Here is a 17033-nt window from a genome sequence, read left to right on the forward strand (position 1 = left end):
CCATACAAGTTTGAGACAGCCAGGATAGAACTGTACGGACCTGCAGAAACACAAAGATAGAAATTGTTTCAGCGTGAGACATTCGTAACCCAACATGCCGTCATTTGCTTATATTTTCCATACAAGTTTGAGCCGGTGTTTACCTGTACGGACCTGCAAGAAGGGAAAGAGAGAAATTGTTTCAGCACGAGACATTACCCTACATGCGTCATTTGCTTATATTTTCGATACAAGTTTGAGCCGGTGTTGAGTTGTTGGCCGGCCGGCCTTACGCAGCGAGGGTGGTCCAGCCGCACTGCTAATGTTTCCACTCATCAGAGGCAGATCTGGGATCCATTTACCTCCATGGTGCCCCTCCCCTGTTCCCACCTATTGGGGTCACTGCCAAAGTACCATACACAAGTTGGCCTGGCCCTGTCTCTGCTTTCTTTCTACTTGGCCTAGACCGTTCCCCGGTACTGATTGACCGAGGGGCTGGCTCCAAGACAAATGGTTACGTGAGAAATGTCAGGTTTGTGGGAACTGACTTCCCCCCTGCTTCAAGTGTGCAACTAATGTGTGTCAAAGTCGGTTTACACACTGTACATGTACATATGTTGAAGGTTCTACCAATATCCTCGAAACAAAAATTGTAGTATTCTAAACAGGAATGATCCATGCCTGTCCAAGAAAATAATAATAATCTCACCATGACTATTAAGATATATATTTGGTAAACATTAAACTCACCATAAATATATTCTCGAAGCAGAGATTTTGGTCAGCTGGGGTAGTAGTGGCCGGGGTTTTTTAACATTGCCTCCCAGAGGTTATGGGAGGCAATGTTAAAAAACCCCGGCCACTACTACCCCAGCCGACCAAAACCTCTGCTCGGAGAATACCATAAATATCATACTAGTGCATTGCACTTACCATAAAATATACAAACATTGGAGTGAACAGATGCTTACATCTAGCACTTTCTGGAATCTATTATCATGTTTTCAGTACCACTTTCTATATACCACACCACGAAATGGTTCCCCCCTGATAATAACCATATCCTACCAATGGCAACAGCCTAAGGCAAATCAGCACTAATTGGACACATTAGTTCCCAGGACAGGTGGCTTCTTTTATACACAGAGTCATTAGCGGCCAGGTGACTGTTCATGTACAGATTAGTATCGCTGCGGTGGATTCGGGGTTACAACCATGACAGTTCTGTAAACATGCAGCACAAACTTGGCTTTCTTTCCCCCCACAGTCGTAACCCATAACGGCTTAAACAGGTGCATGCATTCTCTCCAAGCAAAGAAATGGCTCCGGCTGGTTTTTGACGTTTTTTCAAGCATTTTTGGAGGGCTTGCTATTTTGTCCCATTTTCTTTATGTCGCCAAGCCCGACAAAAACACGTCAAAACCCATCCGGAGCCATTCCTCTGCTTGGAGAGTAGTGTATGCACACCCTGTCATTTAGAACCGTGGGTTTCACCTAATCACGGTCAAAACTGGTCTTGTCTAGCTCACATCAACAATAAGCTTTATGCGATATCTGGGTCACGAAAAGTTCATATACAACCAATACACAATGTCTGGTTACGACTTTTCTGCTTGCATGATTCAACCAACGCACTTGAGTTTCAGGCTGATAATAAGGTAGCCTAGTGTCCAAAGCTATTATAGCTCCCGAATGTCTTCTGTCCTCACCATTTGCTGAGAGGACAGAAGAGAGCTATAATAGATTTGGATACAAGGATAATAAAAAGGAGAAGTCTTGCTTGTAGAAAATTCTTCCTGACATGCTGAACTTTCGCGTCGGTTTTATTTCTGCGATGACCTTTCCACAGCAAATTTACGACATCGCAAAAAGTACTCATTTCCAATTGTATTACTTCTGTACCACAGCATTACAACCGCAAATCTAAAACACCTAGAAAACCTCCTTTATCCTTGTACCACCGAGTAAAACCACTGAGAAAATATTTGATGAATTTACAGTCTGTGAAGGTTAGACATCCAGGTAAAAAGATGACAGTTATTCAAGCAACAGTACTGAATAAAATGTTCATAACATATCAATTCAGAGTTTTGTCATAAAACCTGGTTCTCCAGTTCTTCTTCCCTTTAGTCACTGAAGTGAGACAGCGGATGCTGCTGTCTGAAACGTCTGACTGTTTCAAAATTCTATCCAGTTGCTTGAGTAACTGTCATTTGGCGTAGTCTACATCACAATATATGGCAGGCGCCTCCCACTCCACACTGCGTGTGGCCTGTCTGTCCTCCCCAGGGGCACCTGTCTCCCCGCTGAAGCTACTGTTATGGTTTCAAAGCTACCTAACCTGCTCCCAAGACAGCTGCATGCTCCCAATGTCAGCTTCCCTTTCCCCATTTGAAATCTCCTGTTGCTGTAACAGTACTAGTAATTGTAGTCAAGCTAAAACACTTTCCGAGGAGGAGGGAGACAAAAAGAGAGTGCTTACCCCCAAAGTGGTTTATTTTCTCTACTCCATTTCCCAGTTTGTGTGCCACGGCCTAGCCCTACTGAATGTGGGATTGTTTACAGGGAGCTGTCAGGAGCTGAGAGTGTTTCCTATTTACTGCAATTTGGGAAGGGATGAAAGAAACAAAGTGCAGCAGAGCACAAACAGCCCCTGCCCTCAGCCTATTTCAGGCATCTGTCTATCCCAGGGCATAAACACTCCTTTAACAGCAGACACAAGACAAGACCAGCCTGGAGCACTAGCTATAACGAACCAGGAAACACACTAGTCAATGTAAACCAAGAGGGTATGGTGTTATGTAGGGACTTGCCAAGGGAAAAATGTACATGTATGTCCCTACACTACAATGTAATACAAGCTTTTCAATCTACATGTACTCAATGGTACATCTCCATCTCCCTACCACTGGTTTGCAGATTCCTACAATATTCCACCATCTTGGGATTTACACTGACAAATGGCTGCCTGTTCAAGTTAGACTTACTTGTCCACCATTCAAGTTACATGCACAACAGCAAAAGGAGTAACTAATAGTTATTTACAACATCAAAGCTACAAAAGCAAGACACATAAGACCCATGAAAACTTACATGTGGAAGGAAGGAAGGCGGGAGTATTTTGGATTATCACCTTACCCTCTGCAATGTTGTGTCAGCAGAAGTGGTCACGAACGAAAGGGGAAGTTCTCCTTATATCTCAGGGCACACAAAAGGCGGGAGCTTCCGACCCTCAAAACAAGAAGCAGTCCTCACGCACAGGCCGGGCAGTAGCCTCTCCCCTGCCAAAACTGATTATCTGATACCGGGGCGGCAAGCTTGAACCACTCAGCTCTCGGTTTCCGACTAATCCCGGCCACTGATGAACCTTACTCTGCCGCCCGATCAGGCCCCGGCTTTTGTTTGGTACCAAGCTCAAAGTATTTTCCCAGGGCCAGTTACTTGTCATCTAATATGACAGGGTAGAATAGGGGCCCTTACATGTAAACATGTGAGGTACACCCTCCCTGTTTGGTCCAGGCGGGAGACACTACACTCCATCAAAGGTAACCACACCACTCCGTTCACAATGACAACAAATGCCCCCGGCCACCTTCTGCTGCTAAGGTGTAAGGTCTGTCCTAGAAAAAACAAATGTTTCAGAGAGGAGGGGAGGGAGGGTAAGGGGGTAGAGCCCTAATTAGACAAACCAGGAAAGAGCCTGCAAGTTTGCCTTTTGGCTCTGGATATATAAAAGGACAAGTCGTTTGAATTATCACAAGAAATTAGAAGCGTATGACTCACTCTCCATTAGTACAAAGTAATTCTGTACACAGGATTACATTACTGTCTACCTCCACATTTCAGCATCTATCTGATACCAGGAAAGTTCCTTTGCCGCCTACACATACTGCAGTGTCTCAGCCCCCCCTGTATCCCGTTACCACTTCACTAATACTTCAGACTTTTATCGCAGCCAGAATTACGATTGCCTGGCAGGATTGGCAAAACGCTTAAAGCCAGGTAAGCCCGTTGCCATGGCGATGCTAACTATTCACAAAGAGCAGGTGTCTTACCTTGGCTTCCTAATCCGGAACTGATCAGTCCCAAATCCCTGTCATCTTAGAAAGGACCGTACCACTCACAAACACATGTAGGGGGGAGAACAAGCTGGAAGACTTTCTTAGATTTCTAGATCCTTCCAGCTCAAATTTGTATGAAAGTATGAACTTTGACCTCCATGTCATAGCCTTGAATTTCTTTATTATATTCATGTAATGTGTAATAGCATTTGTATACTGTACCTTTTATGCACCAAGGCACTCAAGCAATATTATGACAACTGAGTGCATGTTTTTTTTTCCAATGGCAACACCCACAAAAATGGGAAAATAATGTTTGTCGACATAGAAAAAATTTGACTGATGGTAGCACTATAAAGAACCAGTTTTAAGTCAGATGGACCATAGTTTGGCCAAGGAGCATGGTTGACACAGCTAGAACCTAAATTGAAAGAGCTAGATCTCAAAACACGCACAGTTTTGCAGATGTCAAACTCACAGTTTACGACGTGCCCAGACCACTATGACATCAGAGTTGCACTGGTGGAAGAGAGGTTAACATTTCCCACCATAGACGATCTGTACAATACTGGCAGAACTGGACACATCAGGCTAGACTGGCTGCCTGGACTGGAGTCCTTCAGAGACAATCCACTTCTCCCATCTAACTACAGTACCTGACCAGTTCTTCTTGCAGCCGTAAGTACGTTATTGACGTGCTGACAAAGGCCAAATCACGCTGCGGTCTGGTAAACAGGACAGGCCAAGGGAGGCACATGCACGCTGCTGAGTCGGCAACAGTTTCATGTCCAGTTTCTCCTCTTGAATTACAACCATTGGCACAGCTTGTCCTGGCGCACGACAGCTCATGCTGTTCTGTAGTATTTACTACAGTCCTATAAATGGACGCCGCCATATTTTTCACCATCTGACCGAGAACATCAAACCCCTTTCCAACTCTCTTAGATTCATTTGTCTCCTCAAAATGCGGACAGGACATGTGTAATGTTCATAATGCTAAACTACAGTCTTACAAGTCATAATCCAGATATTTCAACTATAATTCATATAAATGGTTAACTTCTCTTCCTGACCTTTCACACACTTTTGCCTGTGAATCGCATGGCCAGAGGCCATTCAAGGGTACATATACAAAGTACATGTATGGGGAAAAATATGAACAAATCAGAAAATAGGAGAGCCTGGAATGGACTGAGTAAAATTTTGTGAAATCTTGTAAGAAAACACCAGTGTAGTTAAGTTGAAAACTAAAGTTTCTTTGTTGGGCAAACATCACTTCACACCACCGACTTGAGATGTAAACACCAGGGGCCAAAGTAATTAACGTTACACGCACACAAGGCCAAACACGATCTAAAAATCAATTCTCCCGGCGCCAATTTCAGGTTTAATCCTTGGTCTCCCAAATTGACCCCAGATCTTCAGCACTTTGAAAGAAGCATGTAATCAGGCACTTTCTTCTCACCAGTTATAAGCCACTAAATCTTCTAAGCCTTGGCAGAAAATTAATTTCTCAGTTGGTATGAATTCCGACAGAAGAAAGACTTCTTGGCTGAAGGCACCTAGAGTGCCTTAAGCTCCGACCTGGTTGACCCAAAAGGTCATCTTAGGTTAAGTACGTGACAGACTTGCTGTCTTTCTTATGTAATTCATCTACGGTGTAATGAAGGCCCTCAGATCCTATATAATGTCCTCGCTCAGATCAAGGCACAGGTATATATGAGTAATTCAGCGGTTTTCCTTTGAGAATCTCTTGGAACGAACTTCTTCTGTGAATACATAGAAACTTTAGCCTGGTATCCTGACAAATTATCAAGTCAAGTTATTACAGCTCCCGAGTCTCTTCAGTCTTATCCGCAAGGTATCCAAAAAGAGACTGGGGAGCTATAATACATGTAGGTTTGGATTCCAGGCTATAAAAACTTATCTTATGTTTTATATATAATAGCCAACCATGGACCTAAGACATTTACCTATCTCCCTTCTCAATATTTTCATTCTGATTATGCACGTTTGCAGCTCACTACTCCATGCACATGTCAGGAGGTCAAAACTGAGAGACCTTGCGATGTTTGTTTTGCCTCTATTCCTGAGATTACACACAAATTGAGGGTTTACGCGGCTGTCCTACCGTGACTGGTCTTGCACGTCATGGGACAGTTGATATACCCAAAGACAACATCCACAAAACGAGGATTGGATGACAAAGGAAAGTGTTAGCATAGATGCAGCCCCAAAATAAACACAGAGAATAGACGTGTCTGCAAACAAAGCAAGGTGCATGGTGACAAAGCGAGGTATTCCCCTGTTATGCAAGGCATGGATTTTTAGAATCCTCGTCATGCAAGAGGGAGAGTGAGGCATGAACAAAGTGTCAAAGGTCACCGAAAGAGACAACAGGTTCAGTCAACTATTGGGCAACTTTCCACTGGAGCCATGTGGCTTTTGTTCCAGCAACAGTACCTAAAGAGGAGCAATCTACCTTCACAGGGGCAAACTTGAACCTTGTGAAAGAGTTACAAATTCCTGTTTCTTGTACAACTGTGACTGGCAGTTACGCAGCATCTCGCATTACTATGCTTCTTGAATGAAAGCCAGAGTAGAACACTGTTTTTTCTGTATCCAAGAGACTGGAATTTCTGGTATCCTGTACAGATGACACATTCTACAAGCTTGAATAATTATTAGGTAAATTGTGACAGAAAGAAATTCTTCAGAGTGACTTCAAAGGCTCTCTCTCTCTCAGACCAATTAATTGAGTTACATGATTATGCATTACAAAATACTATCAGCTACATGTATAATTTTAAGGATACAAATTGTGGGTTCTGTGGCTTCATGTTACTGTGCCAGTACACATTTGCTGCCATATGGTACACTCCATGTGCTAAAGAGCCACATGTACACCTGGACAAGTAGTACTACAGGTCATCATCACAGAATGTTTTCAACTCAACCTCACTTGTGGCTCGTTCAGATCAGAGGGCCTGTTCAACACCGTTGGTGTTTGTAGTCTAACTCCACCCACCTACATACATGTACAGATACAGTACTTCTACACACACACACTGACAGCAAACAACAGTGATTAAAAGCAACAGTGAGTGATTAAAATCCCCCAAAATGACTTCAGTAGTTTCTGGATTTCCAAACAAAATTACTCCAAATCACTGAAATTAAAGCTTACGACAAGAATGCACCAAGGACAGCACTGGTAGATCCTGTCAGGACTTATACATGTCAGGAGAGGTGGTTACAGAAAACAGCAGCCTACCTGATGCTTCCATGCACCTGCCACTTATGGGTTCACAAACTCTGATTATTGTCAATAGCTGTCCTGCTGATATACAAGGTCCTGGGCCCCGGGATGATCCATTACTAACCCAAGGGGTGCTTTGGAAGACTAAACAAAGATTTTTTTTCTTCAGTGAGACTGAGCGTGCAATGAATGTTGGCGCACATGCTTGGAAACAGACTGTCGGCACTTCCAGTTACAGATGAACGGTGTTCTGGGACTGCGACCACCGGGAATGGTACATTATTGATGAGATGATATCTTGGTTATGGCAAGAAATCACTGCCATTAATCGAACTGAAAACTTGCTTTTGTAGACGCACGGAAATCAATATCTATCAACAACTGCACACACACATACACACACACAGGCAATGGGTCGAAGCTTATATCAACACAGGTTTGGATGAAAAGCATGTAGCATTGCTGCTGAATGTGGTAAACATACAAGAAGTTTGACTTGTCTTGTAGCCTACATACCTCTTTCTCAGTTTGTGATGGGTAAATCAGGTAGTTCATCATGGGTTTCCCACAGCATAGCTAACTCCATTCAGCTCTACTTAAAGGTTAAGTGGCTGTTTTTAGTTTTCAAACCGGCTACGTATACACCGTTTACTAAAAGGTTGAATAGGCAGACCATTCGGCCTCCAGCCCCAGGCATCCCTGATCAAGCACGATAGCCCGAGTTAAAAGCCATTGTCGTTCTGACCATCAAGTGACCGCCGGCGTTATCAGCGACTATCCATTCAGTCCAGGAAAGATTTAGTGCTATATTCTTCAAACCGGATCTGTCCCAAACGGTTCAATCAAGGACATCTAGCCTTGTATTGTAATGTAAACGCTTGAGAATCAAAATGAAATACAGCTTTGAGGAAAACAGCGTAAGACTAAAACAAAACTTACTGTAGAAGGGAAAATGTTCGCGGTGGTTTAATGTTTGCGGTTTTTTGCGGTAACCTCTTCAACATGTACTTAAAAACATCAGGAACAATTTTGTTCTGTCTTCTGTCTGCCTACCCCTTGTTTCAACCGCGAATTTAAAACCACAGCGAACACTCCATTTTCTCCCTACTGCAAAATGATATCCCTGAAAACATTCCCCCTTTTACAGTAGATGCAGCGGTAGCTAGTGCGTTGCACGAAAACTCACAAAACGGATATGGGCACATGCTGTGAGTGGTAACGATGCTAATCAGAGAGAGACACACTTCCTGCCGAGGGGACCTTTCATGTTTACATGGGGGCAAAACAGACATAAACAGGTAGATTAATTTATTGACTAAACAACTAACCATTCCGTAAGAAACCACAAGTGGCACAATATTGGAACTACCCCCAACCGACGGCGTCGGGAGGCCCTGTGACAAACAAGCCTGGCAATGTCAAATTGTAACAAACAACACTTTACACAGTTACGAAACAAAGAGCTTAAAATACACACCAAAAGACTTACTAAAGCCACATGACTGCAGGATACATCCTGAAAATTTAACTATTTAGGTCCTTCTTTCAGCAAAGGCAAACAGGATGTTTGAGATGCCTTGAAAGTAACATCTCGGCATCGACATCACATCTACAAGTATCCTTACCTCCTCCAGCATGAGTCCTGCACTGTGACATGTAAACCTCCCTCCAAGCCAGGGGGTAAATGGCAGGGTAAGAAAGGAGGGCAGAAACGGGATACCTAGGGGCTGTGATATGCTGTGACCTGTATTGACACTGCCCTGTGTTCACAAGGTGCTCTCGCTAACACACCTGTGCAGGGTAAATATTTTGGTTGGGTCACAAAGTACGATAAACGAGAGAGAGGCCAGAGGGTCCGTATTGTGTTTTAATCTTTAGGATAAGCAACAGTTACTGCCACTTAGGTTCCAGCGCTGACACTTTCCCCTGTAGCAACACAGTGTGCACACATGCAGGATCTTTTGCCCTGCGACACAGAAATCACCTACTTATTTAGGGATTAACTCCGCATACAAACAGCTACCGTCAACCAGGAACTTACTTTTTCTTGTATGGGGCTCATAAGAATTTCTAACATTCGTACAATACATTCTGCTACAATAGCAAGATCACTACCACTGCCAAGCTATATGGATTTGAAACGTACAGTTCAAGAGTTGCATATAAAAGAAAGCCTTTAAACGACCTTGACCTCTATTATTGGTAAAGGGGCATGTGTCAGAGATGACCTAAAAAGGAAAATGAGATATCCAATAAGATCAATAATAGCTTAAACACTTTCAGGTCCCTTGATGCTGTTGTACACTGCTCACAAATGGTGTTAGCATTCAATAATCTCCAAGCAGATGTTGGGGGAGCTTAGTAAATTGCTACATTTTCCTTGCTGCCTTTTTCAGAGCTTCCTGAGCATGAGAAAGACAGCTAGGAATACAAAACGATTCAGCCTTCCCAACATCTGCTTGGAAATTAGGCATTCAAATGTTTTAACCTACAAGCAACACATACAGCCTTAAAAGAAGTTGGCATAATCCTTTAGATGCACGTCTCCATATCTGATCAAACAAAATACGCATAAACCGGTGAGAGGAATCGCTTCTGTACCATAGTCGTAAAGAATTGGTCATGCCATTCATGGCAGTCTTTACAACTTCTTTTACATTATTAGTATCATTACATAAATGAGCAGACCATGCAAAATGGATTAATCCATTATACCATAACTGGGGCCATGTTTTGCTCTAACTATATAAGACCAGGACCACATCTAGGAGTATGGATGTCTCTAGAACTCTCTCTCTACATTACCATAATTGGTAAAACATGCAAAGGGGATTAATCCATTACACATCTAGCTGAAGTAAGGAGCACAAATGTGCTTGGGGAAATCACTGACAGGGTGTTTCAATCATATAAGGTGCCTTGCTTAATTGTTTATTAATTTGCTTGATTCTGACACCAAGAAACTTGCTTCTTAGGTGTTTTCACCATACAGAATAGCTGTTTATAAGAGCTAGGGGGAGATATAACATTTATCGAATCAATTCTGTTGATAGGACAGTAGCTACCTATCATGTATTTTGAGAAACATCACGTCAAATTATATCAGCAGACCTGTTAGTGTTACTGGTTTCATTCATAACAAGCTGCTAGGGGGACAAAACTTACACCACTTACTCCCTGCTCCAAGAGCTATCCACCACTTAAAAATTCCAAAGGAAGCACTTCCAGAAAATTTGACCTAAAAGTCCACTGCAGTACCTTGAGAATCCACTAAGAGGCCCATTATTGAACTTGACGTTCGTTTTTCCCACCCCCTACCCACCTATCAAATATCATGAAAATCCATACAGAGCTTCTCGAATTATGCTGTTAATAACATCAAACACACATGCATCGACAACCACTCCATTATTGCAAACTTAAAATATATAACCTCCTGGCGAAGGTAACATGGAAAGTATACATTGCAAGTCATAAGTCCATTTACAAATACTAAGACACTTAGTAGTCGGCTTACGCTTCCCTTTCGACATAGTTGGACTAGTCATTCTTTACCCCAGGAGCCTTTCACCATGACATACAACGGTATACACTTATAATGTAGGTCACCTCTACTGTCCAAAACGTGATACCTTAATGCAAGGTACGGGCGTCCTTAATGTAGACTACAGACGTCATAGTAGGTGCCTAAAAACATGGATCAAACCTCAGTAATGGTAAGGATGGCAACCTCTAACAGCAAAGGGTCCACCCATGATGAAGCGTACTGTCAGGTGTAAGTGCACTTTCTCATAAATATGGGAGTTCAAAGTGAACATAGATGGGAGAGGTCAGAGGTTACACGTCGGGAGGGGGGTCGTTACAAATGGCAGGTATTCAAGGTCACATGCTGAAGGTCAGAACCTTTGCTGTATGAAATTACATTTTTACATTAAGAAGTTTTAAAACTACTGTTAATCCAAGGATAGAATTCAACCATCTTCTCTTCATCTTGTCATAGGGAAAGAAAAGGTTTTTCTTTGTACACCATTTTCTTGATTTGCTCTCTTTAGTCATGAGTAATACTAGAAAGAGGGAACCGAATGTTGCATGAACATGTGCAAAACGCTGAGAATGAGCCGGATCCTAACATCTGCTTGGAGATTGATATCACATAGCCTGACGTCGAAAGAAGAAATTATTGCTTCTTACTTTGTGTGAAAAGCTTCATCCCATTTAAGTGCCTATCTAACACAATCACTGATCCCGCATCACTCCTTTCCATCTCCACAGCAGGTGCACCTTATCCACCTAACATCAACTGTTCCTCCCCTCCAGCTGTGACATCGTTGACAAATGGACCAACATGCTCTGTGCGCTTTCTATTTGAGTCCTAACCATTGAGAAAGTCACACACACGGCGAAACTAGTCAGTGTGTGGGCTTAAAAAAAGTTCTTAACGGGAACTATATATGCGGCTACAGGCTCTTTCGATTTGAGTCCTAACCATTGAGAAAGCCACACACAAAGCGAAACTAGTCTGGGTGTGGGCTTGATAAAAGTTATAAAAGGGAACTACATGTATGTGGCTACAGTGTGCCGTGAGTGTGGTGGACTTGAGGTTGTACACTACTATTTGCTTTCAAACGTACTTTTTGTTATCTTTGCCAAGGAGGTTACGTTTTAGGTGCCGTTTGTGTGTCAGTGTGCGTGTCTGTGGACAGGATAACTCGAGAAGCTGTGGATGGATTGTAATGATATTTGGTAGGTGGGAGGAGGATGGGAAACGAAGGTCAAGGTCGATAATGGGCCTAATAGTAGAACTTCCAGTTTTGATATCTCGTGTTCCAGACATGTTGTGGTCATGATTTTTGAGTGACAGCCATGTTTTGGGATAGAGAGTAAGCACTGTAGGTTTGCGCCCAATAATGGCTTTTTTGGACCTGCAGAGACCAATTTTTTCATCTGTTTATCTTTCACTGTTGTAGGGATCTTGCCTTTTGAAGATTCAAGTAGGCTAAACTGTTACTAAGCATGCAGTGGGGATACATCAAGACAAAAAATTGATTTTATCAGTAAGAAGAGAATTACTGTTCCGAAGGCAAGATATCTACATTTATATAGATAAGGTCTATTGGGGGAAAATCTTAAGTATTCTGCTAAGGACAATGGGATTGTACTAATAACTCATATGGGGCCAGTCTTACAGATAAGATTCTGGTCAATGTGTCCAGCTGGACCTCTTAACATGACATGTGGGACTTGTGTGAGAGAGATAAAACTGTGGCAATACTTGCTACAGATAGTCAGCTTGGGAGCTAGGTAGGTCCAGGCATGGTCGTTTGACCAACCTATGTAACAGGGACTTGGGGATAGGGAATACAAAATGCGTACAAACAAAATGAATGTATTAACCTGACAAATACAAGGCCAGACTTATCAGTTTTTATACAAAAACAAGACAATCCATCCATAGCTTCTTGAGTTATGCTGTTTATCACATACAAACACACACACACACACACACACACACACACACAAAGCTACCAAAAACATAACCTTCTTGGCGAAGGTAAATATCACGACGAATCACAAACTTAGGAAGAAACTTTTCACAGTATCAAGATAGACAAGCCATAGTAATAAGAAATACACATTACCCACTGGTCTAAAATCTTTTTGACCCCCATCAAATTACAGAGAATATTTCCTACCCTCCTTCAGCAATAAGCCTGCAAAAGTCAGTGTGATATTGAAGCAATCTCACCACAGCGCTGCCAGTGACACCTTGTGGGATGAAGTAGAGCAGGCAATGATGCCCATTTCTTGGATCGCCAGCCAAGCAGAATTACTGCAAATGAGCTGCAATAAATCGAGGTGCGGTGGGAACACGGTAAAAATAGAAGCCCTATTTTTTGAATGACTGGGTACATGTAAGCGACTAGAACAGGAGCACAGAGGTTTGCTTGACATCAAAGGGTTCCTTGGAACTGTGCCTGCTTCAACCACCTGGCAACGCATCGAAAACATCTGCCTTTTGTTCCACGTGAAAGACTACTATTGGTTCTAATTGTATGTAGTAATGGTATGTGATGTTAGGTGATTTTTCATACTATAGTCAGAGACACTGTTGTCTTACTAGCAAATGGAGGAAGACGTACCAAAGTACAAGATCATGGAAAATTGGTCTTACACAACATCAATCAAACAGCTGCTGATGAAACTTCCTTCGGCGAGAAAACTGAATGTTCTAAAAACCAAGAAATCACATATTTCAGCATATTTCTAACAAATGTTGCTAACTGTGCTATTTCAGTAATCTCCAAGCAGATTTACCGGTGGCAAAGACAGTATCCAAATGGCAAAAGCAGTCTCCAATTGGCAACTGCTAATGAAGATGTTGAACTCCTTTGGCAACGGAACTGAATTTTTAAGAACTGATTAAGAAATCACATATTTCAGCATATTTTCAACTCATGTTGCTTATTGTGATCTCACAGTAGATTTACCGGTGGCAAAGAAGTATCCAAAAGGAAAAGCCACTATCGAATTTGCAACTGCTAATGAAGATGTTAAACTCCTTTGGCAACGGAACTGAATTTTTTAAAAACTGATTAAGAAATCACCTGTTTCAGCATATTTTTAACTCTTGTTGCTTACTACATGCTCTCTCACACCATGTTGGCGCTTATGAGGTCGATCCATCACCGAGGTGTGACCATGATGGGGCAATACAGTGTTCCTACACGGGTCAGCAGGCAGAGGGCAGGGGTCACCGTACAGGGGTCACGCAATAACCTGCCCACCATTGTTACAAGGCATGCTACAAGTGGCTGCGATTTACAGTTTCAGCACCCACTGTCAGACAACGGGGACATTACTATTGATTTTTTTCTGGCCCAGTTCCTGATGATGGAGCGTAATCAATGCATTGAGCTGCAACCGTGGGGCTTTCCTGGCCTAGTTAGATAACCATGGCTTCTGTAATGCTGAGATACTGTTATTTGAGAAAACTGTTCGGCTCCATCAGATTTGATATTATTGGTTTATAAAAATCATGATGCCATACGCAAATCTGGAACAACACTCGGGTGCACACAAAAAATTAAGTTATAGTAAGATTGTGTTTGAACGTAAAATCAATCAGACAACACAAGAAACCGCATGTGCTTAAATCAAGGTTTCTTGCTAGCCTGTTGTCTGACATGTGTGGTCTAAAAGGCACATGTCTCCTTGACATTTATCTGAGGGTCTGCATGGGGGGTTCTGGCAATACTGAATTCAGAAGTATCCCCTACATATTACGCTAAAATCAAGAAAGGCAATACGCAAAATTTTGTCAACTCCCTACGAACTACATGTATAATTTAAGACGGCTTTCCCTACGAATTACGGGAAATAAAAATAGGCTGCCTGCGCTTTACGGAAAAGAGCATACAGACCCTCTTACCTTTGCAGCTGAAGCCATCATCTTTACTGCGTTAGACAGTTCCACAAATTGGGTGCAATGTCAGCCTGAGAATTCCGTCTTGAGGACGAAAAAAAACTAAGGTTGTTCAGTTATGACCCAAGTAGTCAGCAGGGTACTAGCACATAGCGGAAATGACTTCAAGATGGGTAACGCTCAACTTCCGTGACCTGGTAAGTGTTTCCCACAAGGTGACTTGTCCATCTTGGGAGGAAACAACAGAGCTTTCCAAGGACAGGAAAGGAAGAAAGTGAGTAAAAGGATGAGTATGGTCCGAAACAGGAAGTGACTTGTAGAATTGCTACTTCTAACTTCTAAGAAATGTAGGGAACAATAATGTGTAATGTCCCTCTACAGTGTACTTCAACAATATTGGCAGAACAAAATGAACAACCACAACAAACCAGACCAAATATACCGGGTGTAAAACACTAAACCCAGCTCTGCTTTTAACTGGAAAATGACTTGATGAAAAAAGCTATTGCAGCTCAGACTTACTATGATATTGTGTCCTTTCCATCAGTAAGAAATGCCCGTGATTGTCAGTGAAAAAATGACAGTTAATTAGAACAGGAGAGAGTATGTTCTTTATCATCCCTGATACACCTAGACCGTATGTATAGATAAACCAAACACACATAGCTCTTTGATATGGGGATTCCATGAGCTTTCCTGTAGGGCTTAGAACACGCAGACTAATTTCCTTCGTTTCAAAACATGTTTGACTTGAAGGGAAGTAAGGAAAACAATATGTTGACAACATCCTAGCATTGCCCCAGGCAGCTGCATACAGTACGTTTCAAAGAGTTGGAATATTTCATCAATTTCCTTTCATGGCTCTGTTTCCAACAGCTGGCTATTAAAGTATATTTTCCCTACCAGTAGCTGCCTGCTCGAGAATTTGTGCCAATCCACACTTTTGACCTTACGAGGGAAGGGAATACACCTCACCTTGACCTGATGTTGAAAATCCCGTCCCTTAGTACACACCGTTACTTTTCTTTACTTTTCACAGTCACCTCAGGGTAGCCATGTCCTTCCCATTAAAACATTCAGCATCTGTCCAGAAAGAACTAATGAGGAAGCCCCGTAGGCCCTGACAAATACTCTTCTCAATCTGTTTCCTTTGCGTTTGTTCCAGTCATCTCCAGGTGACGTGTAAATTGCTAGCCTATTTCCTGCGACATTCTTGATAACAGTCACAGACAGTAGACCAATCAAGTTTGAGACTGGAGGGCTCAATTAAGTCTGAACACTGCAAAACAACCATCGCCTGCCCTGCTTGCTGAAGACTGGAAAAGATATTTGCTGACTGGAGGAGGAAAGAATGGCATTGATCTTGTTCGTCATTTTTCATTCCATGAAGGTATAATGCATTCATCCTGTACAAAACTTCCCAGCAAGTAATATCAGCCAAATTGTGCCAAAAGATCGTTCCAGCAAAGGCTACGACATTAAGAAAATTGTTCATCCACAATGTACGGCAATGCCGCAACTATATGAGGTGAATTGAAACCACTTGCGCCACGGCCTTGGCAGATTCACCATAAAAAAAAAAATGATGGTCCTCTTTATAAAAGCGGACAAACCAAGGATATGACCCTGAACCCAGCAGATGAGAACAGAAGTTGGGCAGCTAGCCAGCCTGCACTTGACTCAGCTCCAATGCAGCTGCACTGATACGTGTACTGTACGTACATGTATGTTGTCCATGACGTTTGATAATGCTTTTTCTGCTGTGTTGTCAACAATTTGCTTGCCATACAAGACACACATTTTCACTACACAAGGGGATATGATGTATAAATGCTTTTTCCCCATTATCTATATAAGAACATCGTTATGACACAATTAAACAGAATTAAATAAAGAGGCATTGTAGCATGTGCAACGGATGTGACTGACAGGACAGTATATTCCGAAAGTAAGTTAAGAAAAACACTCACCTCTCACAACAAAAAAAACGATACCGTTCCAATCTCCAGTAAATCCTGGCTAACTCTCCACTCAACCCCGTGTTTTGTTACAGTCAAGTCGGAAAAACAAGATCCTCCCAGAGAAAACAATCTGGTAGCGCAGAAATAACAAAAGGCGGATCTCACAAGCTTGGGCGACTAGAGTGCTTCTGAATCCTCTCTACTCCCTGTAGTACATAACCTACACTGACGCATTTGTAGCTTCCTTTGCGGAGGAAGGCAGACGACGCTACACACATGTATCTGCTCAGTGATATACCAGTGCCGCGTCACAACCCCTAGGTTGTACCATTTCTCTTGAAGGGGGGTTA

General features: G+C 42.4%; 1 protein-coding gene across 11 annotated transcripts in view; it reads right to left on the minus strand.

Annotated features, from left to right (window-relative positions):
* The window catches only part of LOC136428836 (heparan sulfate glucosamine 3-O-sulfotransferase 5-like), a 101868-nt gene that overhangs the window by 6188 nt on the left and 78647 nt on the right, over window positions 1–17033 (minus strand). Inside the window, exon 1 of one of the 11 annotated variants that reach the window (XM_066418623.1) lies at window positions 16693–16911. The exons of 4 other annotated variants lie outside the window; for them this stretch is intronic. The gene's annotated coding sequence lies outside the window, so the exon portion shown is untranslated. Of the gene's footprint in view, window positions 1–25; window positions 41–3117; window positions 3450–7314; window positions 7410–8788; window positions 8875–8924; window positions 9107–15697; window positions 15815–16692; window positions 16912–17033 lie in introns of those variants that run through there. 6 more of the 11 variants (XM_066418626.1, XM_066418622.1, XM_066418627.1 and 3 more) reach the window with 6 other exon arrangements.

Source organism: Branchiostoma lanceolatum, chromosome 2 (assembly GCF_035083965.1).
Source record: "Branchiostoma lanceolatum isolate klBraLanc5 chromosome 2, klBraLanc5.hap2, whole genome shotgun sequence".
Lineage (NCBI taxonomy): Eukaryota > Metazoa > Chordata > Leptocardii > Amphioxiformes > Branchiostomatidae > Branchiostoma > Branchiostoma lanceolatum.